The sequence below is a fragment of the Scyliorhinus torazame genome, chromosome 6, assembly GCF_047496885.1.
Source record: "Scyliorhinus torazame isolate Kashiwa2021f chromosome 6, sScyTor2.1, whole genome shotgun sequence".
Classification (NCBI taxonomy): Eukaryota; Metazoa; Chordata; class Chondrichthyes; order Carcharhiniformes; family Scyliorhinidae; genus Scyliorhinus; species Scyliorhinus torazame.
In genome coordinates, this window is record NC_092712.1 from 23,402,324 (window position 1) to 23,428,421 (window position 26,098).

Here is a 26,098-nt window from a genome sequence, read left to right on the forward strand (position 1 = left end):
TCTTACTCATCAGCTTTTTATTTTGCCACATGGCTTTTTTTTTTTTTAAAAAAGCCTTCATAGAATTCACAGTGCAGAAGGAGGCCATTCGGCCCATCGAGTCTGCACCGGCTCTTGGAAAGAGCACCCTACCCAAGGTCAACACACCCTACACCCTATCCCCATAACCCAAAGCTTTGCTCCAACATCCCTCAACTCCACATTGCAGTTATGAAGCAACAACTGCTTCCCCACAAGGGCTATTTCTGGAGTTACACAGCCCCTATTATTTGCAATGGTAGAACATTCCTACCAAATAGTTCTCTTACGTTGCAGAGTTTAAAGAAGAATAACTTCAAGCTGAAACCACTCAGCTGATTATTCTGTAACAATTAATTTGCACTGAATTAGTTCTCGAAAGAAAGCTCCAGGATACATAGCACAAACTTTAACAACTTGGGAAAACTTTTTCTCACTCTCCCAAACTGCACTTGAATTTGAATTAAAGGTTAAATCTACTAACTCCCATTTCTTGAGGAGCAGTAATATCTATTGATCTACAACAGAAGCCAGTTGTAGTTTGTTTAACATCAAATAATAAAACTAGAAAACAGTACTTCTAGTCCTTTGGTCCTAATTGGCTAGAATTCTATAGATTTCCTATATGCCATTCTAGCCATTCCTCACAGCATTCCTCTACAAACAACTCCAAGACCATGCTCCTGCATGTATTTATACTAAAGGAAGGAGCTGAGGGGTGGGGAGTTGGGCAACAAGTCTTCAATCAATTGAGAGAGAGAAAGAATAGTCGCTTTTGCTCAGGGAAGTTTCATACTGGGAGTGATCGCCATCTGTTGCCTGGAGGATTCTAATCCTGTATGGACATGACATGGTCTGTGGAAATGGACTGGACTGGCCAAGGCACTCCAGCAGATGGCGCCATTTTGTAACACTTAAAATCTTGACCACAGTGGGGAGAGCTTTCTTTCCCCAACAACTTGTTGACCTTAAAGTGCATCTATAAATAGTAGGTAAACCTCTAGGGGGAAAAGTAACAGTGTGCAGTTGAAACTGATTGGCCTCTGCCTCACATCAGTAGTCACTTAAGGCACTGTTTTTATTAAGTAACATCTTCATCATGTTGAGATATTCTCAACACTTTCAATGTAGAAATTCCAGCAGTGTAGCTTGCACTTATCTATTTCCAAATTGAGATAGATGGGTTTTGAAGCTAAGTTATTTGAGATATGGAAGCCCGTCTAGGCAATGTGAATCCTGTGCATGTATATATTGACATGATTCCATCAGAGTGTTAGAATAGGCTTAAATAGAGCTGAATTGGCAAAACACTCTATTTGATACCAGCAGTTAGGTTTGTTTAATCACCAAACTGCCTTTCACTTCACCATTTGAAGTGTTGATACTGGGAGCTTTGCTGTTGAAGGTGAAGATTTGTGTTGGCAGTCATTAGTGTGTAGTGGCAACACCTGGGACTTGGCCCTTGATATTTGAGTTGGTTGTGACTGTGGTGTATTGGAGACTAACTGAATTTGAGAGACTCCATGTTCTTCTGCAATGCAAGCTGCACAGTCCCTTTCCTGTCATTATCCATTAGGATGGAGTTTCAGAATGCGATGACTATTCAATTTTGCCGGACAAGAGCCATGAGATTAATTCTCAGTTGAAAATGTTTATTGGTGAGGGGTGTGGAGAGCGGGGCTGACCCTGCACCGTGGGCAATTAGACTCCAGTGAAATAAAACCAGATTCTGGGAATTCTCCCTCGGTCGGGCTGAAATTTCTAGGATATGAAAGTGTGAATAGACCATTAAAGCAAGGAGTGGGCCTGACGAGTGCTCTGGGGGAGGTGGTATGGCCTCGAGGTGCTGAATGGCCTCCAGGACCTGGTGCTGAATGGTTCCCTGTGCTGTAAAGGACTCTGACTCAATAACGAGTTACTCTGGGCAGGATTTAGTGTGCCTGGTTAGTCCTGGTCGCTGAAGCTCGAGAGGCCAAAACTGGATTTGTGTCGGTGCGATTTATGATCACTTGTCAGGTCTCCTCCATGTTGCAATTGGGTTTATGACCCAGGGAGGGTATGAACCAAATTTGTATGAATTTGATTTATTAACATCTACTTCATGTCGTTAATGTCAATCTTCAACCCTCATTAGATCTCCCCACCAAACAGTTGATGTCATGCTGCTGTGAATTACTACTTGTATTTGGTATTTACATTTTTACAAAAATGCAATAAACCCTCAACTGACACTGTAACTGCTTCAGCAACCCTTCATGCAGAAAAATGTAGTGGCACGGTAGCACAGTGGTTAGCACTGTTGCTTCACAGCTCCAGGGTCTCTGGTTCGATTCCCAGCTTCGGTCACTGTGTGTGCGTGGGTTACCTCTGGGATCTCTGGTTTCCTCCCACAGTCCAAATGTGCAGGTTAGGTGGATTGGCCGTACTAAATTGCCCTTCGTGTTCAAAAAGGTTAGGTGGGGTTACAGGGATGGGGTGGAGGTGTGGGCTTAAGTAGGGTGCCCTTTCAAAGGCTGGTGCGGACCTGATGGGTCGAATGGCCTCATTTTGCACTGTCAATTCTATGATTTTATAGGTGAACGCCAACGCAGTCAGTTCAGCTTAATCATTAAACCTGGGCGTCTGACTATACAATGGTTGGATAAACTGATAAGGTCATGTAAACATGGATACAGTGCACACCAACATGTCTAGTGAATTCCCAATAGCGCTACATAACCTGCAGAAACCTTATAGGAGCAAGGCAGACATAGCGGAGCCTATAAATCTGAAAAAGGAGTGCCGTACCTTTTCAACAGGCATCCAATTTCGAATAGAATATGCAAGTCAGGAACTCCATAGGGATACATACCTTGATGATGAAATGCGAGCTCCATGGCGCGCTCCTCATAGAGTTAGGATCCTCGGCTCGGGCATACCACCGCACGTCTTCTCCCACTCGCACAGATTGTGGGCAAGCCTCCTGCACAAAGACAAATGGGATGATGTGAGCTGGCCCCTGGTGGGTCAGATGTTGATGACACTGGCGTGTATTGGCACTGATCCAAAGCAGGGAGGGATTCTGTTGAGTGCCAGGCAGAGTTAGAGGATGCTTGACTGAAGTTGGGGTACAGGGGCTTTGCAAGATGGCAGTAGGTGTAATCGAGATAACATTCTGGGGGGGTGACGTGCGGAGTGGAGATGGGGGAGCACCCCCCTGGCAGAATGGAGGAGGTCATTCTCCATAGTCCACTCGTACTCCTTGGTCAGGCTGCTGGCACTGCCCTGAGCTGCGACCGTCTCCCAGGCGTGATTCGTCACCTGTGCTAAAGGGCATCCTGCCAGCCCGAGGGATTTTGTAACCCACCTCTCCTTGGTATTCAGCATATGGGAGGGGCCCCTCTTCTCCCAGCTTGAATGAGAGCAGGTGCTGTGGAGCGGTTTCAATATAGCACCCCAGGGTAGGCTAATGCAGCACGCGGTGCTTCAGGTGTGGGGAATTTTAAAAATGCGTTTGGGATTGCGCTGCCGAGGCTGGCAGGAATCGCACAGATTTCCTCACCGAAAATGGCACTCTGACTTTCCGTAACAAGGTGCGAATACAAGTCAGCAGTTCATGATCCAGCCTTGCTCATGTCTCGGAGGAGATGACCATGTGACCTTGTTGCACACTTTGGTGCTGCCATGAAGTGAGCAATCTACAAGTACTGCTGGCGTGTAGAGGGTGCCATCTCTGCTACTCCACTAGTGGGCCGATATCTGGGGTTTGAGTATCTGTGTGTGTCTCTCTCCAGCTGGCACTGAAACTTCAGAGGCCAGGGGATGCCGCACTGGGACACCTCCACTGGAGAGAGCACTGAATCAAGCCTGCCGTTTATCCCTAACCGGAAGCCTGAGGCTTATATCACACAGATATCCAGACCCCTACCAATGCCCAGGTGATTCTCTCTCTTGCCGGTGGTGCAACACCCACCCGGTTCCTACTTCGCTGAAGTAGCTTTCCCAAGAGAGAGAATAGGACACTGCTGTTTATTACCTAACCAGCAGCCTGTCCTGAGTGAATCGTTCAAGATGACCCTAGATTCTCGACCCCGGAATTAAGGTGAGGAATATCTTAACAATGACTTGGTCAGAGATCGCTGGTGAGAGATTGAAGAATTTAAACGACTCCAATTATCAGCAAATCAAGGTTTATTGCAAAACCCAGGTCAAAATCATCAAACAGAAGAAATTATAATAAAATCTTAAACTCTAACACAAACTAAGTCTATTCAGAAAGTACTATAACGGACACAACGAAAAATCTTATTGTTACACAGTTTTAGCAATGACACAGAACACAAATCAAGTCCCCTTCCCCAAAGCCTCAACCACTATCAAGGTCAAGGGAGTTTCGCAAGCTGCTGCAGGGTACTTACAGTCACAGGCTGCAGGAGGTCAAGTCAAAGGTGGAGAGGTCAAGCCAAGAGCCCCTCAATCGAAACACAGCCCCTTTTATATCCGTTTTACCTGGCTTTTTCCTGTGTTCGGCCAGCCCCTTTTGCATTGAATTGGTAAGGTTTAAAGTTCCCGCTGGTCCCGCCCCCTTTGAGCCGGTCAGAGCTGTCGACTTCCGGGTTCTCCTCGCAGGTCCGCTCCTTCCAGCCAGGCAGACCTGCCGCGATTTGAATTTGGCGCCGACTCCGCCCCCTCCACCCAGTGAGTTCCTGCCGGTGACTTCTGTCAGGATTGGAGTACCTCCCCCAGGTCCGCCTCCAACTGGGTTTTTTCTACCGTTTATCTTCAAGGGCTTTTCCAGCGCAATATACTGAGCCCAGACAGTCTGCTTTTTGGGATAACAAGGTTAAGCTCTCTTGTGAAGATTTTCAAAGTCTTCCAGCTGCTCCGGAGATGGCTGCTATTCTCACCTTGCTATGTTGATGGGGTGTTAATTGGATTCTGCTCTGGTGGAGGCCAAGTCATTTACATCTGCATGGGGCTATGACCATCCCATTGTCCTGCTTGCAGGCAGGCCCCCTGTGTATTCCCGTGCCCCTTTGTCTGTGTTTTAATCTTATCTCGTTGTCTGGCTCCTTCTTCCTTGTAGCTCCTAGGGGGGGGTTTGTAAATACCTATGCCCCTACTCAGCTCAGCGGATCAAGCCTGCTGGGAAATCTGGTTACGTTCTCTTGGCTGAAAAGTCAGTTTACAGTCTCTGGGTTTTATCCTTGGGCAGTCCAAAAAGGCCGAATTGCCCGAAAACCTTACAGATGCCCCTTCGATACGTCCCTACCTGCTTGGACCGTATCGACACAGGTGAAGGGCAATCATTTCCTTTTGTGTGGACCGTAGGCCCCCCCTCAACAACATGCGAAACTACAAGTCCCAAGACAGTTCCCTTAATCTAGGCTACCCCTGATTTCATTGAAAGGGAAAGACAAGACCATACTTAATTCAAACACACAGTAACATACACACATTTCACCGGAACCCCAAACGTAAGGGTCCCTGTACATATATCACAATCAAGTAACTGAAACCCGCGAATCCATACAACTATTTACATGTGGCTCTATTTATTACACTACGACTTTTCTTTTGTGGGCTGCACTCCGCGTCTTCCCCAGGACCCGATGAAGGCTCTTCATTTTCCTCAGTCGTCGATACCTGCAGCTGAGGCAACATAAATATATAACTACGAACACTTGTAATACCACTAACAAGTGGGAGGCTATTCGGATCCAGGCTGGGATCACAATCCATGATCCCATGTTCCACCAGTCCGGGGCTTTGATATCTGTTATTTCGTGATCAATGTTTTGGGTTTTTTGCTCTAAGGAGAAAAAGTGTCTTTGTGAAACTTCCACAGCTTGTAATAATACCTTTAGGTCTTCCTTGACCGGGGGAATATCGTACCCAAAACGGGCCACATATTCTTGTAAGTTAGTAGTGTTTTCCCGTACCGAGAGGTGAACTGAGGAGGGTTGTGGAATGGGCAGTATTCGTTGCTGTGCCACCTGGACCTCTGCCTTGGGTTTAAAACAGAAGCTGCTGTGCAGTATCGGACACCACTGCTGTGGCCCATGTTGATACTGCTGGGCTCCAGTGGTTACACAGTATGTCCCACTTCCTATATATGCCACCTGGGGCTGGACATGGCTCGCTGCCATCGCCTCCATGGTGCAGTTTATAGGTTCTGCCCCAACAGTCCTGAACCCGCACTGAGGTCGCGCCTCAGTGCCCAGGTGCTGAGGGCACAGGATCACCTGCGCTCCCCGGCTCCGACAGCCCGAGAGGTCAATGCCTGCCACAGCTCGCTCCCGCACTATGACATACGGCGGGACCTTTCCAAAACGAATGTGTACCCCCCCACGAATGACCCCCACATTCTCCACTCGGTACAGCGGCACCGGCTGTGCTGAACTTCCCAAGATTGGGATTCTTACGATGACCCCCAAGATTGTGTGGTTTGATCTCCCACAATCAACCGGTACCGGGTATGCCTCTGAGGCTGCACGGAGCTGGCAAGGACTCAAAACCCTGTGGAATGGGTGCAGCGCTGCCAAGTGCCTGTTGCTAATCCACAAGGGGACCTGACCCTGTCTCAGGTCCTCCAGATTACTCCTCCCCTCTCCTAGCAACCAGGCCCCATACAGCCCACACACTTCATTCTGGGCAGCCTGATCCGATGAATTTCGATCTTCTTTAATTAGCGCGTTAATGGCTTTTGCATGCTCTTCCAATTGCGCGATTATCTCCTTTAGATGGAGGGTCATTGCCACCTCCTCGTGCAAACCCGACCGCACTACTGTGTTCTCATCTCTCAACACTTTTCTCAGCTGGCCTTTTAGCTGATTGATTTGCAAGGCCAGCTCCACAGTATCCATACTGTTGACAATGGATGTCCCCGTATTGAAGGCAGTGAAACCATCATTGACCAGCCCTCTACGTTGCCGGCTGGAGTCCCCATTAAATTCCCCTGCCCCATGATACAAATCTTCCACTTCAATGTCCCCAAAATCCAAATTGTGGAATTTCTGGAACATGTCCTTCAGCAGCGCCTGATACAATAGTTCAGTCTTGCGAGGGCACCACGCTGGTAACTTCACCTCGGTTAGATTTAGCACCACCGAGGCAACCGCGTAATGTACCCCCTGATATAATAGTTCCTTTGTGGGGACGAGCAGCAAACCATTTTCGGGCCCCCGGGTGGTGATTGGACAGTTGTGAGGGTCGATTGGTTGGGCTGTGGGTAGGGGCCTCTTTACCTGAACCAGCAGTTCGGTAGCTCTCACGGTTTCTTCCCCCCCGGGGGTTACACATCCCTTCCCATTATGGTCCCAATTTATCCCATGCCCGGCGTCTTGCCACCACCTCACAAAGGTGATTGATGCCCCTTGTGGACATGCCTTGGCCGACCCCCACAAACATAAATAAATGCCCTGGTCGGAAGCCCACCACTTATCCCAGCAAACGGTGATCCTACCCGGTGACCCCGTGATGGTCCGGTAGGTGTTGTTGTCCAGGCGTTCCCAGTCCGAGGACCGATCCCTCATGTCCAGGCTCAGCTTCCTGAGCCACCACCATCTCCCCAAAGGAACGTCCCCCTCACAGGTTAAACACACCCGCCTGCCCTCAGTCACCCTAACCCGGTCAGTCGCCACCTGTATCTCCTCGCAGAGTACAGAGGCCTCTCCATAGGTGAAGCTCTGGTGGCTGGAGTACCTGGTCGAGTTCGACCCCAGCCACCCAGGCCACCTCCACAGGTGGGAGTAGCGGGTCTGCTCTGTGGCCACCTGGTCTCCCTGTCCGGTAGTGACAAGAGGGGCTCTGCCGCCAGAGCACCCATAGACGAAGGACTCTTCTGTCTCGCCTCTGCGGAGTTCTCCCGGTCCCACCATCGCCAAGATCATCGGCAAGCTCCACATCGTCGGGTGCCCCATCTGTAACAGACAAAACACATCCTTGCCTCTACAGAACTACCTACCTTAAAGTGCATGGCTTCTATCCAGCGGCAGCAGCAGCTTCCGCTTTGAAGTTGTGAAATCAACATGAAATTGCCGCAGCCTGTCTGTGATTCTGTGTCCACAGCCCGGCTCCATCAGGGTCCTAGTGCCTGCTGCTATCCGGCGGCAGCAGCAGCTCCCGCTTTGAAGTTGCCGCAGCCTGTCTGTGGTTCTGTGTCCACAGCCCGGCTCCACCAGGGTCCTAGTGCCTGCTGCTCCATCATTATACCATTGCACTAGGCGCTTCTGTGATCCCACGATCCTAAATAACCCACACACCACTACACACTAATTAGAACTAGGAGGGGGAAAATGATATATACAATGCCACCCGTCTCCGGGTGGCCAAATTAAAACTGGGCCCCGCTAAACTGGGGCAGTTCACCTGTTTGGACCAACGGCTCGGGCCAGACCGTCCCCTCCCGGGGGTTCGGGCTGCCCCTTGCCTCTCCTTCCCCAACAGGGTTCGGTGATCCCTCAGCGCTCCCTTCTACTCGGGCCCCCTTACTGCGGGACCGGGTTCTCGGGAGGTGTGATGGGGACCATCTTACCGGGGGCTTGGAGACCCGATTGCTCCTTCGTCCCGTGAATGGTTCCCAAGCCCAAGGTGATATCTCCACTTCCTCCGCCTCCTTAGCCTCTATACTAAGGCAGGCCACCTGACCCACAGGTAAGGGCTTGGGAATCGTTACTGTCCCTGGGCTGGGTGCTTGCAGCACTGTCGTTTTCTTTGGGACTGCCCCTTCGGGACAGCACCTTGTCACCGGTTGTGTGACCGTGGAGTCAGGGACCTCCCCCACCGTCGTTAATTCTGCAGGCGGCTTCTCCACTATCACCCCCAGCCCCCCCCCCCCAACTTGCTCTTACCGGCCCTGGTGGGGTCGAAAAGTTTGCATTGGTTCACGTGGAACCATTTAATCTTCCGGGGGAGCTGTACTGCGTAAACCATGGGGCGGGCCTTGTCCACTATACTGTACGGTCCCGCGTACAGTGGCTCAAAGGCTCCTACCCGTGCAAAATTCCGGACCATTACTTGGTCCCCTATGGCCCATTCCTGGGTAGTGTGGGGCTCGAGTAGCAGCTTGTTCCTCCGGTGCTGGGTTCCCATGTTAAATGCTGCCTGCCAATTAATTGCCTTCAGCTGCTCCATCAGCTTCTTAGCGAACCTGTCCCGGTTTACCTCCCTAAGCTGTCCCTCTGTCAGGGAAGGTACCCTGACATGGATCGGGGTTCTCATAACCCTCCCTGTCATGAGCTCGTGCGGGGAGTACCCTGTGCTCCTGGACTGGCTTGCTCGGATCCCCATTAAAACTAGGGGTAAGATTTCTACCCACCGGTTGGGCGAGTTGCCTGTTTCTTTCCTGATCCTCTCCTTTATGGTCCTGTTTAACCTTTCCACAGGACCTGAGGATTGAGGGTTATAGGCCACATGCCACTTTGCCTTAATCCCCAGGACTTTTAGGGTCGCTTGCATCACCTGTCCCGTGAAGTGACTCCCCTGATCTGACTCCACAAACTGTGGGAGTCCCCACCTCGAGAATACCTCCCTGACCAATATCCTGGCTGTGCCTGCTGCGGTGGCTGTTCGGCAGGGGAAGGCTTCTACCCACTTTGTGAAAATATCCACCAGCACCAGACAGTACTTGTAACCCCCTGCCGCTGGGGGAAGGGGTCCAATATAGTCGATCTGTATCGACTGCCAGGGCCCCTCCACCCTGCGGATGTGCCCCAACGAGACCTTTCTTTTCTTGGGATCCGGGTTATTAGTAGCACACACCAAACAGCTCGCGCAGAAATCGCGAGCATCCTCCCGGAGGCTCGGCCACCACCCCACCCTCTCCACCCGTTGCCAGGTGGTCTCAGGGCCGGGATGTCCCGCTCCGGGGCTCTCATGGGCCATTTCAATAAATTGCCTATGGTGCTGGGAAGGCACTATCCACTGGTCCCCCCTGAAGAGCATGCCCTCCTTCAGGGTGATGTCCTTTCCCCCATAGGGCCCCTCTATCCTTTCCTGCCTACCCATGGCCGTTATGACTTTCTTTAGCTCGGGGTCCTGTCCCTGGGCAGTGGCTAGATCTGGGGCCAAACTCGTTCCATCCCCCCTCTGGGGCTGTCTTGTAACGGCCGCTACCTGTCCCTCTTCGTACGGGTCCCACGCTATCCCATTCTTAGCCCCCTCTTGAGCCAGGCCGTCTGCTCTCTGGTTCCCCTCGCCCCGTGGCTCTGTTTTGGAGTGAGCTTTCACCTTAAGGATATACCTGTCCTCCCCCTGCCCAACTGCTGCCACGATCTTCTCGAGGAGGGGTTTTGTGGCCAGTGGCTTTCCATCCGAGGAGGTGTATCCTCGGCGGGACCAGATAGCCAGGTACTCCGTGCAGGAGTTGCATGTAAACATGCTATCTGAGCAGATGGTATACGGCGTGGGAAAACGGTCGGGGTGGGTCACCACATACATCACTGCAGCCAGCTCTGCCTGCTGGGCGCTGAGTGTATGGGGGAGTTTAAGGGCCAGGGCTATCTCTGCATCGGGGTCCCAGATCCCACAGCCCGTGAACCTGACACCCTCTGCTACAGTACTGGACCCATCCACATAGATCTCCCGCCCTGTGGGGTGCAGCCCTGCCCGGAGTCCGAACCCTACCTCCCATACCCCTTCTACGGAACAGTGGTGTGGCTCCCCGGGGTATATCAGGTTGGCTGCGAGCTGTGGCTCATTCAGCCCTTTTACCTGAAGGGCCATTTGTGACAGCAGGAGGGTCCACCTGGTGATTCTGGCGCTGCTGACCGTGCCGTCCTTAATCCTGCCGTCCAGCAGCATTTGGGTCGGGGTGTGATGTGTCAGGAGGGTGATGGGGCCCATCCTGACAAATACCTGCATCCGCTTTACCGCCCAGTGGGTGGCCAGCAGATGCCTCTCACAGTTGGAGTATGCCCGCTCCACGTCTGTGAGGACCCGAGAGGAGTATACCACCGGCCTCAACTTGCCATGCCGGGTCTGGAGGAGCACAGCACTCAGGCCATCACTGCCTGCGGCCACCTCCAGGAAAAACTCCTCCCGGGGGTTAATGGCTCCCAGGGCTGGGGCTTTCTGCAAGTCCTCCTTGAGTAGGACGAACGCCGTCTCACACTTACTGTCCCAGTCCCACTCCACCCCCTTGTGCAGCAGCCTAAGCAGAGGCGCTGCTGTGGTGGCATAGTCCTCAATGAAGTCCCTGCAGTAGCCGGTGATTCCTAAAAAGGACCGTATCCCCTTTACATCTACGGGGACTGGGAGTTCCTGCACTGCTTGTCTCCTGGCAGTGTCAATCCCTCTCTCTCCAGCTCTCAGGGTTAACCCCAGGAACTTCACCTCTCCTACCCCGATCTGTGCCTTTTTAGGGTTAACTTTCAGCCCTCCTTTGTACAATAACCCTAACAGCTCGTCCACCAGGGGCCCATGCTCCTCACTATTACTGGTGAACAACAGGATGTCGTCCACATACTGCACCAGCTTGTGTGGCTCACTGAACCCCTTTAAGCATTCGGCCATGCATTGATGGAAAATGCTCGGGCTGTTATGGAATCCCTGCGGGAGACAGGTCCAGGTGTACTGTTGCCCCTTAAAGGTAAAGGCAAACTTATATTGGTCCTCCCGTCTGACCGGGACGGACCAAAATCCATTCGAAATATCCAGCACCGTAAAAATTGAGGCGGATGCTGGAATTTCTCCTAGCAAGTCTGCCACGGCCGCCACCGTTGGGGCGCAGGCCGGGATGTTTTTATTCAGGACTCTGTAGTCCACGGTGGCCCTCCAGGAGTTGTCCGGCTTCCTCACCGGCCAGAGCGGTGAGTTCACATGGGTGGCAATTGTCCTCAACACCCCTTGCCGCACCAGTGAGTTTAGGGCCACCTCCAAGTCTGCCTCTGCTTCCCGGGGGAAGCGGTACTGTTTCTGGGGCTGGGACATGGGGTCCCCATCTACCCTGACCTCTGTCCCAGTAACTCTCCCACAATCATGCTTGTGGGTGGCAAAAGCAGCCAGATTCCTGCGGACATACTCCCTGAACTCTTCCGGGGTATTCCTCTCCAGGGCTTCTAAATCGTACCCTTCCTTTGGCTGTACCACGCACAAAGCTCCCTTCTCCTGGGCTCTGTCAATTACCCTCAACTCCCTTTCACTCCCTTCCGTTGCTGCACCCCACAGGCAGTGGTTTCTTAGGTCCACCAGGATCTGATGAGCCACTATAAAATCAGCTCCTAGGATCCCTTTCCCCTCCTGTTCCCATCTCATCAGGACGCATTTCCAGTGCGCCTGGAGTGCCCCTAACCTGATGGACAGGGGAACAGAGAAAAAACCGATCTTTTCGTTCCCGGTAAATCCGATGAGACTATAGGGTACCCCGCTAGACAGAGGGGATGCTCGGGGATTGTCCGTGTGGACTATAGTACTGGAAGCACCTGTGTCCAGTAGGTAACTCCCGACCGTATCCTGGACCTCCATCTTGACCCAGGGTCTCCCGCACGGGCCATACTCCAGTGGGCATAGAAAGGTGGGCTGCTGAGGGGCTAGTCATTCGGAGGCTTCCCTGGGTGCGGGAGCGGGCTGACCCTGGCCCGTTGCCATTGCCACCTGTCCTGAGCCTTGCAAAAGGGCTAAAATTTTACTTACCTCGATGGTTTCCGGGGCAGCTGCTCCTGCCGCCGGGGTCTGACTCTCTACTGCGGGAGCCCTCTCCTGCTTGCTAGGGTTTTTACATTCCCTCTTGACATGCCCGGCCTTCCCACACCCGTAGCATACCGGTTTCTTGTCGGAGGTCCGGGTGCCCTCATGCTTCCACTCTCTCTTAGGGGCTGCTGGCGCGATTTCATGCACCCTACCCTTAAGGGGCTTGTCCTCACCCCTCTCCCCATTACGATATGCGAGGGTAAGTTTCCTAAGGACCTCTTCCTCATTAAGGGCCGGGGTCTGCGGGTCGAACCAGTGTTCGGCTTTTGCTCTAACGTTAGGGAGACAGTTGGCAACTAGGGTCTTCAGCCAGTGGGCGGTTCTTTCCCCTAAATTCCGTCTATCCGCGGGAACCCCGCATGCCTCCATATAGACAATCCACAGCCTGTCTGCGAACATGGTGGGAGATTCCCCTGGTTGCTGCTTGGTTTCCCCCACCCTCATGAAAGGGCTCCCCAGATTCAAGCCCATCGCCTCCAGAACAGCAGTCTGTGCTGCCGCCCATGTGTCAGGTCTTCCCCCATTCCCGGAGGTCACTGCCCTGCATAGTTGGGGATCTAGGGTCATAAGGAGCATCCTTATTTGCTCCCCCTCGTCGCAGTCATTAATGCTGGCTGCCTGCTCCACCTCCATAAAATGAAGCGACGGATCCCCTTTTGGAGTTAGCCTGGGAACGTGGGCCACCATCCCCCTGAGCGCGGATGCCCCATGAGGAATGATAATGTCGCCCTCAACCAGTCCCCTATCTGCTAGCCCCGCCGGGGGACCATACCTTCTCTGCCTGACAGGGCACATCTGCCCTACCTGGTGTTCCTGCTCCTCCGCCTCACTGTCTGACTCTTCTTCTCCTGTGTCCTCTCGCCCTACCACCCATGGGTTAACTACCCACACAGGAGATGCTGTTACCTGGGGATCCCGCTCTGCTCCCCCTTGGGCCCGTCCCTTCCTGGACTCCCCGTTCCCCGCCTGCCGACCCGGGCACGATCCCGGTGCCTCAGGAGGCGGTCTATTCCCCTTGGCCTTTGGGGAATCATCCGCTGCGAGGAACACCTTGCCCCTAGGGAACCCCCCTGGGCCTACCAGGTGTATCTGTCCCCTGACCTTGGACAAGGTCTCCTCCAACTCCGTTATTCGTGCCTGGCACGGCCCATGGACACAGTCCCCTACTTCATCGCGAGCCACTCGGTACGCTGCCTGGATGTCCCGGAACTTCCCCTCCAGCTTCCTACACTGCTCTGTACTCCGAGCATAGAGTTCCTGGAGCCTCCGTTCCTTTTCTTTACCCTCCACTATCTGGCAGTGGAGATAGTCCTTCTCACACCGGTTAGACTCGCTTTCCTGTTTCATTTCTGCCAATTCCTCCCGCAGTCGTTCCGCTGCGCTAGCCTCCTGCTCTAACTCTTCGACCCTTTGCTCTGTCTTGACTACCTGCTGGGACAGGCAGACCAGCCAAACTGCCTTCTCCAAGTGCTTTTTGTGCGCCTTACTTTCTGTCCATGCAGCCGCTGCCATTACCGGTTGCTCCGCATTGATTAGTTCTGAGACCCAAGGTTTGGTGAGGTTGACCTTTTGCCACAAATACGAGGATATTCTCTCCTCCATTTTACTTCGTTCCCTCACCCCCTCTGCCAAGTCACATACTCCACCCCACTGGGGTCCTGCCGCGGTCGCCATTGTAGAGGGTGCCATCTCTGCTACCCCACTACTGGGCCGATATCTGGGGTTTGAGTATCTGTGTGTGTCTCTCTCCAGCTGGCACTGAAACTTCAGAGGCCAGGGGATGCCGCACTGGGACACCTCCACGGAAGAGAGCACTGAATCAAGCCTGCCGTTTATCCCTAACCGGAAGCCTGAGGCTTATATCACACAGATATCCAGACCCCTACCAATGCTCAGGTGACTCTCTCTCTTGCCGGTGGTGCAACACCCACCCGGTTCCTACTTCGCTGGAGTAGCTTTCCCAAGAGAGAGAATAGGACACTGCTCTTTATTACCTAACCAGCAGCCTGTCCTGAGTGAATCGCTCAAGATGACCCTAGATTCTTGAACCCGGAATTAAGGTGAGGAATATCTTAACAATGACTTGGTCAGAGATCGCTGGTGAGAGATTGAAGAATTTAAACAACTCCAATTATCAGCAAATCAAGGTTTATTGCAAAACCCAGGTCAAAATCATCAAACAGAAGAAATTATAATAAAATCTTAAACTCTAACACAAACTAAGTCTATTCAGAAAGTACTATAACGGACACAACGAAAAATCTTATTGTTACACAGTTTTAGCAATGACACAGAACACAAATCAAGTCCCCTTCCCCAAAGCCTCAACCACTATCAAGGTCAAGGGAGTTTCGCAAGCTGCTGCAGGGTACTTACAGTCACAGGCTGCAGGAGGTCAAGTCAAAGGTGGAGAGGTCAAGCCAAGAGCCCCTCAATCGAAACACAGCCCCTTTTATATCCGTTTTACCTGGCTTTTTCCTGTGTTCGGCCAGCCCCTTTTGCATTGAATTGGTAAGGTTTAAAGTTCCCGCTGGTCCCGCCCCCTTTGAGCCGGTCAGAGCTGTCGACTTCCGGGTTCTCCTCGCGGGTCCGCTCCTTCCAGCCAGGCAGACCTGCCGCGATTTGAATTTGGCGCCGACTCCGCCCCCTCCACCCAGTGAGTTCCTGCCGGTGGCTTCTGTCAGGATTGGAGTACCTCCCCCAGGTCCGCCTCCAACTTGTTTTTTTTCTACCGTTTATCTTCAAGGGGCTTTTCCAGCGCAATATACTGAGCCCAGACAGTCTGCTTTTTGGGATAACAAGGTTAAGCTCTCTTGTGAAGATTTTCAAAGTCTTCCAGCTGCTCCGGAGATGGCTGCTATTCTCACCTTGCTATGTTGATGGGGTGTTAATTGGATTCTGCTCTGGTGGAGGCCAAGTCATTTACATCTGCATGGGGCTATGACCATCCCATTGTCCTGCTTGCAGGCAGGCCCCTTACAGCATTACCATGCCCCTTTGTCTGTGTTTTAATCTCATCTAGTTGTCTGGCTCCTTCTTCCTTGTAGCTCCTGGGGGGGTTTGTAAATACCTATGCCCCTACTCAGCTCAGCGGACCAAGCCTGCTGGGAAATTTGGTTACGTTCCCTTGGCTGAAAAGTGTCCAGTTTACAGTCTCTGGGTTTTATCCTTGGGCAGTCCAAAAAGGGCCGAATTGCCCGAAAACCTTACAGCGCCCATGTGCTGGGGGCACAGGATCACCTGCGCTCCCCGGCTCCGACACCCCGAGAGGTCAATGCCTGCCACAGCTCGCTCCCGCACTATGACATACGGCGGGACCTTTCCATAACGAATATGCACTCCCCCACGAATGACCCCCACATTCTCCACTCGGTACAGCGGCACTGGTTGTGCTGAACTTCCCGAGACCACTGGGATTCTTACAATGACCCCTAAGATTGTGTGGTCAGAGCTACCACAATCAACCGGTACCGGGTACGCCTCCGAGGCTGCACTGAGCTGGCAAGGACTCAAAACACTGGAATGGATGCAGCGCTGCCAAGTGCCTGTTGCTAATCCAAGAGGGGACCTGACCCTGTCGCTGGTCCTCTAGATTACTCCTCCCCTCTCCTAGCAACCAGGCCCCAGACAGCCCACACACTTCATTCTGGGCAGCCTGATCAGATGCATTCCGGTCTTCTCTAATTAGCGCGTTAATGGTTTTGGCATGATCTTCCAATTGCGCGATTATCTCCTTTAGATGGAGGGTCATTGCCACCTCCTCATGCAAACCAGACCCCACTACTGTGTTCTCATCCCCCAACACTTTTCTCAGCTGGCCTTTTAGCTGATTGATGTGCAAGGCCAGCTCTACAGTATCCACACTGTTAACAATGGGTGACCCGTATTGAAAGCAGTGAAACCATCATTGACCAGCCCTCTCCGCTGCCGGCTGGACTCCACATTAAATTCCCCTTCCCCACGATACAAATCTTCCACATCAATGTCCCCAAAATCCAAATTGTGGAATTTCTGGAACATGTCCTTCAGCAGCGCCTGATACAACAGTTCTGTCTCGCGAGGGCACCACGCTGGTAACTTCACTTCGGTTATATTTAGCACCACAGAGGCAACGGCGTAATGTACCCTCTGATACAATACTTTCTTTGTGGGGACAAGCACCAAACCATTTTTGGGCCCCCGGGTGGTGATCGGACAGTTGTGAGGGTCGATTGATTGGGCTGTGGGTAGGGGCCTCTTTACCTGAAGCAGCAGTTCGGTAGCTCTCACGGTCTCTCTCTCTTCCCTCCCCCCCCCCCCCCCCCCCCCCCCCCCCCCCCCCCGGGGGTTACACATCCCTTCCCACTATGGTCCCAATTAATCCCATTCCCGGCGTCTTGCCACCACCTCACGAAGGTGATTGATGCCCCTTGTGGACATGCCTTGGCGGACCCCCATAAACACAAATAAATGCCCTGGTCAGAAGCCCACCACTTATCCCAGCAAACGGTGATCCCACCCGGTGACCCCGTGATGGTCCGGTGGGTGTCATTGTCCAGGCGCTCCCAGTCCGAGGACCGATCCCTCATGTCCAGGCTCAGCTTCCTGAGCCACCACCATCTCCCCAAAGGAACGTTCCCCTCACAGGTTAAACACACCTGCCTGCCCTCAGTCACCCTAACCCGGTCAGTCGCCACCTGTATCTCCTCGCAGAGTACAGAGGCCTCTCCATAGGTGAAGCTCTGGTGGCTGGAGTACCTGGTCGAGTTCGACCCCAGCCACCCAGGCCACCTCCCCAGGTGGGAGTAGCGGGTCTGCTCTGTGGCCACCTGGTCTCCCTGTCCGGTAGTGACAAGAGGGGCTCTGCCGCCAGAGCACCCATAGACAAAGGACTCTTCCGTCTCGCCTCTGCGGAGTTCTCCCGGTCCCAACATCGCCAAGATCACCAGCAAGCATAAGGCAGGATGATCCATCTGTAAGATATAAAAACAAGGCCTCCTGTCCTCTGCAATTGTCATCCACCCTCTGATTGGGTCGATGCGTGGAGTGCACGGAACAATGCCTTATACATTGTATCTTGCAGTGATTCAACGGGTTTCCTGCTGTTATCCCAAACTCTTACCATATTTAACTAATACACCTTACCAAGAACTTAACGGAATTCTAACCCTACACTACAACTATACTTTACACCTTAAACCTTAACTTACATAGCCACCCCCCCCCCCCCCCCCCCCCCCCAGGGTGGCCATCTCAAAACTGGTCCCCACTTGGCTGGGGCCAGTCATCCATTTGGCCCGACCACTCTGTACAGACCTCCCCCGCCCGGGGTTCCGGACTGCCCCTTGCCTCTTCTTCCCCAAAGGGGTACGGGGATCCCTCTCTGCTCCCTCCGGAGACTGGGCTACTTGTGGCAGCACTGGGCAGTGTCCTACACTTCTCACCGTTCCCTTCTACCCGGGCCCTCTTACTGCGGGACCGGGTTCTAGGGATGTGTGATGGGGACCATCTTACCGGGGGCTTGGAGACCCAATTGCTCCTTCGTCCCCTGGATGGTTCCTAAGCCAAAGGTAATACCTCCATCTCCTCTTCCTCCCTAGCTTCTATACTAAGGCAGGCCACCTGACCCACAGGCAGGGGCTTGGGGATTGTTACTGTCCCTGGGCTGTGTGCTTGCAGCACTGTCGGTTTCTTTGGGACTGCCCCTTCGGGACAGCACCTTGCCACCGGTTGCGTGACCGTGGAGTCAGGGACCTTCCCCACCGTCCTTAATTCTACAGGGGTTTTCTCCACTACCACCCCCAGTCCTCCCCCCAACTTGCTCTTACTGGCCCTGGTGGGGGTCGAAGAGCTTGCATTGATTCACATGGAACCATTTAACCTTCCGGGGGAGCTGTACTGCGTAAACCATGGGGCTGGCCTTGTCCACTATACTGGTACGGTCCCGCGTACAGTGGCTCAAAGGCTCCTACCCGTGCAAAATTTTGGACCATTACTTGGTCCCCTATGGCCCATTCCTGGGTAGTGTGGGGCTCGAGCAGCAGCTTGTTCCTCCGGTGCTGGGTTCCCATGTTAAAAGCTGCCTGCCATTTTATTAGCTGCTCCATCAGATTCCTAGCAAACCTGTCCCTGTTCACCTCCCTAAGCTGTCCCTCTGTCAGGGAAGGTACCCTGACATCATGAGCTTGTGCGGGGAGTACCCTGTGCTCCTGGACTGGCTTGCTCAGATCCCCATTAATACTAGGGGTAAGATTTCTACCCACCGGTTGGGAGAGTGGCCTGTCTCCTTCCTTGTCCTCTCCTTTATGGTCCTGTTCAATCTTTCCACAGGGCCTGAGGATTGGGGGTTATAGGCCACATGCCACTTCGCCTTGATCCCCAGGACTTTTAGGGTCGCTTGCATCACCTGTCCCGTGAAGTGACTCCCCTGATCTGACTCCACAAACTGTGGGAGTCCCCACCTAGAAAATACCTCCCTGACCAATATCCTAGCGGTGCCCGCAGCGGTGGCTGTTCGGCAGGGGAAGGCGTCTACCCACTTTGAAAATACGTCCGCCAGCACCAAACTGTACCTGTAACCGCCTGCAGCTGTGGGAAGGGTTCCAATATAGTCTATCTGTATCGACTGCCAGGGCCCCTCCACCCTGCGGATGTGCCCCAACGAGACCTTTCTTTTCTTGGGGTCTGGGTTATTGGTGGCACAAACCAAACAACTCGCGCAGAAATCGCGAGTATCCTCCCGGAGGCTAGGCCACAATCCCACCCTTTCCACCCGTTGCCAGGTGGTCTCAGGGTCGGGATGTCCCGCTCCGGGGCTCTCATGGGCCATCTCAATAAATTCTCTATGGTGTTGGGAAGGCACTACCCACTGATTTTCCCCCCCCCCCGCCCCCCCCCTGAAGAGCATGCCCTCCTTCAGGGTGATGTCCTTTCCCCCATAGGGTCCCTCTATCTTTTCCTGCCTACCCATGGCCGTTATGACTTTCTTTAGCTCGGGGTCCTGTCCCTGGGCAGTGGCTAGGTCTGGGGCCAAACTCGTTCCATCCCCCCCTCCGGGGCTGTCTTGTAACCGCCGCTACCTGTCCCTCTCCGTAAGGGTCCCAAGCTATCCCATTCTTGGCCCCCTCTCGAGCCAGGCCGTCTGCTTTCTGGTTCCCCTCGCCCTGTGGCTCCGTTTTTGAGTGGGCTTTGACTTTAAAGATATACCTGTCCTCCCCCTGCCCAACTGCTGCCACGATCTTCTCGAGGAGGGGTTTTGTGCTCAGGGGCTTTCCATCCGAGGAGGTGTATCCTTGGCGGGACCAGATAGCCAGGTACTCCGTGCGGGAGTTGCATGTAAACATGCTATCTGAGCAGAGGGTATACGGCGTGGGGAAGCGGTTGGGGTGGGTCACCACATACATCACTGCAGCCAGCTCTGCCTGCTGGGCGCTGAGTGTATGGGGGAGTTCAAGGGCCAGGGCTATCTCTGCATCGGTGTCCCAGATCCCATGGCCCGTGAATCTGACGCCCTCTGATACAGTACTGGACCCATCCACATAGATCTCCCTCCCTGTGGGATGCAGCCCTGCCCGGAGTCCGAACCCTACCTCCCATACCCCTTCTACGGAACAGTGGTGTGGCTCCCCGGGGTATATCAGATTGGCTGCGAGCTGTGGCTCACTCAGCCCCTTTACCTGAAGTGCCATTTGGGACAGCAGGAGGGTCCACCTGGTGATCCTGGCACTGCTGACCGTGCTGTCCTTAATCCTGCCGTCCAGCAGCATTTGGGTCGGGGTGCGATGTGTCAAGGGGGTGATGGGTCCCATCCTGACAAATACTTGCATCCGCTTCACCGCCCAGTGTGTGGCAAGCAGATGCCTCTCACAGTTGGAGTATGCCAGCTCCACGTCTGAGGACCCGAGAGGAGTAGACCACCGGCCTCAACTTCTCAAGTTGCCATGCCGGGCCTGGAGGAGTACAGCGCTCAGGCCATCACTGCCTGCTGCCACCTCCAGAAAAAACTCCTCCCGGGGATTAATGGCTCCCAGGGCTGGGGCCTTCTGTAAGTCGCCCTTGAGTCGGACGAACGCCGTCTCACTCTTACTGTCCCAGTCCCACTCCACCCACTTGTGCAGCAGCCTAAACAGAGGCGCTGCTGTGGTGGCCTAGTCCTCAATGAAATCCCTGCAGTAGCCGGTGATTCCCAAAATGGACCGTATCCCCCTGACATCTACGGGGACTGGGAGCTCCTGCACTGGCTGTCTCCTGGCAGTGTCAATACCTCTCTCTCCGGCTCTCAGGGTCAACCCCAGGAACTTCACCTCTCCTACCCCGATCTGTGCCTTTTTAGGGTTAACTTTCAACCCTCCTCTATGCAATAACCCTAACAACTCGTCCACCAGGGGCCCATGTTCCTCACTATTACCGGTGAACAATAGAATGTCGTCCACATACTGCACCAGACTGTGTGGCTCACTGAACCCCTTTAAGCATTCGGCCATGCATTGATGGAAAATGCTCGGGCTGTTATGGAACCCCTGCGGGAGACACGTCCAGGTGTACTGTTGTCCCTTAAAGGTGAAGGCAAACTTATATTGGTCCTCCCGTCTGACCAGGACGGACCAAAACCTATTGGAAATATCCAGCACCGTAAAAACTGAGGCGGATGCTGGAATTTCCCCGAGCAAGTCTGCCACGGCCGCCACCGTTGGGGCGCAGGCCGGGAGGTTTTTATTCAGGACTCTGTAGTCCACGGTGGCCCTCCAGGAGTTGTCCGGCTTCCTCACCGGCCAAAGCGGTGAGTTCACATGGGTGGCAATTGTCCTCAACACCTCTTGCCGCGCCAGTGAATTTAGGGCCCCCTCCAAGTCTGCCTCTGCTTCCCGGGGACAGCGGTACTGTTTCTGGGGTTGGGACATGGGGTCTCCATCTACCCTGACCTCTGTCCCAGTGACCCTCCCACAATCCTGCTTGTGTGGCAAAAACAGCCAGATTCCTGCGGACGTACTCCCTGAACTCCTCCGGGATATTCCTCTCCAGGGCTTCTAAATCATACCCTTCCTTTGGCTGTACCACACACAAAGCTCCTTTCTCCTGTGCTCTACCCTCGCTTCCCTTTCACTCCCTTCCGTTGCTATACCCCCCAAACAGTGGTTTCTCAGGTCCACAAGGATCTGATGAGCCACTATAAAATCGGCACCGAGGATCCCCTTCCCCTCCTGTTCCCATCTCATCAGGACGCATTTCCAGTGCGCCTGGAGTGTCCCTAACCTGATAGACGGGGGAACAGAGAAAAAACCAATCTTCTCGTTCCCAGTGAATCCGATTAGACTATAGGGTACCCCGCTGGATAGAGGGGATGCTCGGGGATTGTCCGCGTGGACGATGGTACTGGAAGCACCCGTGTCCAGCAGGTAACTCCCGACCACATCCTGGACCTCCATCTTGACCCAGGGTCTCCCGCACGGGCCATACTCCAGTGGGCATAGAAAGGTGGGCTGTTTAGGGGCTAGTCATACGGAGGCTTCCCTGGGTGCGGGAGCGGGCAGGCCCTGGCCTGTTGCCATTGCCACCTGTCCCGACCCCTGTCCCGGGCCCTGCAAAAAGGCTAAAAGCTTTTTCAAGTTGATGGTTTCCGGGGCAGCTGCTCCTGCCGCCGGGGTCGGACTTCCTACTGCGGAGCCCTCTCCTCCTTGCTAGGGTTCTTACACTCCCTCTTGGAATGCCCGGCCTTACCACACCCGTAGCAAACAGGTTTCTTGTCGGATGTCCAGGTGCCCTCATGCTTCCACTCTCTCTTAAGGGGTGCTGCCGCGATTTCATGCACCTTACCCTTATGGGCTTTCCTCACTCGTCTCCCCGTTGCGATATGCAAGGGTGAGTTTTCTAAGGACCTCCTGCCTCATTAAGGGCCGGGGTCTGCGGGTCGAACCAGTGTTCGGCTTTTGCCCTAACGTTAGGGAGACAGTTGGCTTCTCGGGTCTTCAGCCAGTGAGCTGTCCTCTCACCTAAATTCTGTCTATCCGCGGGAGTCCCGCATGCCTCCACATAGACAGTCCACAGCCTGTCTGCGAACATAGTTGGAGATTCCCCTGGTTGCTGCTTGGTTTCCCCCACCCTCAGGAAAGGGCTCCCCAGTTTCAAGCCCATTGCCTCCAGAACAGCAGTCTGTGCTGCCGCCCATGTGTCAGGTCTTCCCCCATTCCCGGAGGTCACTGCCCTGCATAGCTGTGCATCTTGGGTCATCAGGAGCATCCTTACCTGCTCCCCCTTGTCGCAGTCATTAATGCTGGCTGCCTGCTCCACCTCCATAAAATGAAGCGACGGATCCCCTTTCGGAGTTAGCCTGGGAACGTGTGCCACCATCCCCCTGAGCGCGGATGCCCCATGAGGAATGATAATGTCGCCCTCAACCGGTCCCCTATTCGCCAGCCCCGCCGGGGGACCATACCTTCTCTGCCTTACAGGGCACATCTGCCCTACCTGGGGTTCCTGATCCTCCTCCTCACTGTCTGACTCTTCTTCTCCTGTGTCCTTTGGCCCTACCACCCCTGGGTTAACTACCCACACAGGAGATGCTGTTAACTGGGGATCCCTCTCGGCTCCCCCTTGGGCCCGTCCCTCCCCAGACATCCCGTTCCCTGCCTGCCGACCCGGACACAATCCCGGCGCCTCAGGAGGCGGTCTATTCCCCTTGGCCTTTGGGGAATCATCCGCTGCGAGGAGCACCTTGCCCCTAGGGAACCCCCCTGGACCTACCAGGTGTACCTGTCCCCTGACCTTTGACAAGGTCTCCTCCAACTCCCTTATCCGTGCCTGGCACGGCCTGTGATCACAGTCCCCTACCTCCTCGCGAGCCACCCGGTACGCTGCCTGGATGTCCCGGAACTTCCCCTCCAGCTTGCTACACTGTTCTGTACTCCGAATATAGAACATAGAACATAGAACGATACAGCGCAGTACAGGCCCTTCGGCCCACGATGTTGCACCGAAACAAAAGCCATCGAACCTAAACTATGCCATTATCATCCATATGTTTATCCAATAAACTTTTAAATGCCCTCAATGTTGGCGAGTTCACTACTGTTGCAGGTAGGGAATTCCACGGCCTCACTACTCTTTGCGTAAAGAACCTACCTCTGACCTCTGTCCTATATCTATTACTACTTGTACTACTCCAGGAATATAGAGTTCCTGGAACCTCTGTTCCTTTTCCTTACCCTCCACTATCTGGCAGTGGAGATACTCCTTCTCATACCGGTTAGACTCGCTGTCCTGTAGGCTGCCCTGTTTCACTTCTGCCAATTCCTCCCGCAGTCGTTCGGCTGTGCGAGCGCTGCCCCCTGCGCTGGCCCTAACTTCTCCCAACTCCTGCTCTAATTCTTCGACCCTTTGCTCTGTTTTGACTACCTGCTGGGACAAGCAGACCAGCCACACTGCCTTCTCCAAATGCTTTTTGTGTGCCTTACTCTCCGTCCATGCGGCCGCCGCCATTACGGGTCGCTCCGCATTGATTAACTCTGAGACCCAAGGTTTGGTGAGGTTGACCTTTTGCCACATATACGAGGAGATTCTCTCCTCCATTTTACTTTGTTCCCTCACCCCCTCTACCAAGTCACATACTGCAAACCACAGAGGTCCTGCCGCGGTCGCCAGTGTAGCGGGTTCCATTCTTGCTTTACTCCACTACTGGGCCGATATCTGGGGTTTGTATATCTGTGTGTCTCTCTCCAGCTGGCACTGAAACTTCAGACCAGGGGATGCCGCTCTGGGACACCTCCGCGGGAGAGAGCACTGAATCAAGCCTGCCGTTTATCCCTAACCGGAAGCTGAGGCTTATATCGCACAGATATCCAGACCCCCACCAATGCCCAGGTGATTCTCTCTTGCCGGTGGTACGACACCCACCCGGTTCCTACTTCGCTGGAGTAGCTTTCCCAAGAGAGAGAATAGGACACTGCTGTTTATCGCCTAACCAGCAGCCTGTCCTGAGTGAATGGGTTCGAATCGTTCCAAGGTGACCCCAGATTCTCAACCCCGGAATTAGGGTGAGGAGTATTTTTAAAGTGACTTGGTCAGAGATTGGTGGTGAGAGATTGAAGAATTTAAACAGACTCCAATTACAAGCAAATCGAGGTTTATTGCAAAACCCAGGTCGAAATCACCAAAACAGAAGGAAAATACAATAAAAACCTTAAACTCTACCAAAACTATGTCTATCAAGAAATTGCTATAACGGACACAAGGTAAAAGCTTACTGTTACACAGTTTCTTAGCAATGTTTCAAAACAATTAATAAACAAGTCAAACCCCCTTTCCCCAGATTCTCAACACCTATGAATCTCTCGGGAAACTTCGCAAGCTGCTTGAGGTACTCACAGTTTAAAAGGTCCGATTTCTGAGCAGACTGTAGACACAAAAACGGCAGGAGCGTAGAATCAGGAGCATTTAGAACTGAACTGTTAGCTCAACTGACCTTGAGTTACTTAGCTGAACTGCTGAACTTCAGTCCCTGGAACCACTTGATTGAACTGAACAATGGCTGTCCTGGCCCCTTACTTTATAATATGATTTCAAAGCTCCCGCAGCCTCCGCCCACTCTCCAACAGGCAAAGTTCCTATGACAAAAACCACTCTCTATCTGCAAGATAAAAGGACTTCTTAACAGCCGTTCCTTGTTTCTCCGGAGATTCTGAACTTACTTCCCCATCATGGTAATGGGTTTCTCATTACCCTGAGATACGGCCGTTAGCACCTGTATTGAAGTCCAGTTTCTGTGCTCTGACATCCTGCTGGTTGAGTCTGGTGACATAATTCACTCCATTGTTCTGTTGGTTGAACTAATCAGTGGCTGTCTGGCATCTTGCAGTTTGTCAATTCAAAGGCTGGGGTTTCTCTCTCTCTCTCTCTCTCTCTCTCTCTCTCACACACACACACACACACACACACACACACACACACACACACACACACACACACACACACCGGCATGCTGAGCCTACTGGGAGCTTTGGTCAGGTTTTGCAGCCAAACGTGGCCAACTTTCACAGTTCCTTGATTTCAATCCTCTCCCAGCTCCGAGAAAAGCCTGAGTTGCCCGAAAAACTTGCAGGGTACAATGGACCTGAACTCCCAGATCTCTCTGTACGTCAATTTTCCCCTGGACTCTTCCATTGACCGTATAGCCCGCTCTTGAATTGGATCTTCCAAAATGCATCAGCTCACATTTGCCCGGATTGAACTCCATCTGCCACTTCTCTGCCCAACTCTCTCCAATCTATCTATAATTTGCTGTATTCTCTGACAGTCCTCCTCGCTATCTGCAACTCCACAAACCTTCGTATCATCTGCAAACTTGCTAATCAGACCACCTAAAGCTTCGTCCAGATCATTTATGTATATCACAAACAATGGTCCGAGCACGGATCCCTGTGAAACACCACTAGTCACC

At 53.2% G+C, this 26,098-nt stretch overlaps 1 long non-coding RNA gene across 1 annotated transcript in view; it reads right to left on the reverse strand.

The window, feature by feature from the left end:
- Positions 1 to 25,112, reverse strand: part of LOC140425688 (uncharacterized) — a 166,218-nt gene extending 141,106 nt beyond the window's left edge. Inside the window, exons 1-2 of the long non-coding RNA XR_011947918.1 lie at positions 25,027 to 25,112; positions 2,870 to 2,980 (exon numbers count right to left, since the gene is read on the reverse strand). This is a non-coding gene — a long non-coding RNA (uncharacterized lncRNA). The remainder of the gene's footprint in view (positions 1 to 2,869; positions 2,981 to 25,026) is intronic.
- Positions 25,113 to 26,098: the final 986 nt, after the last annotated feature.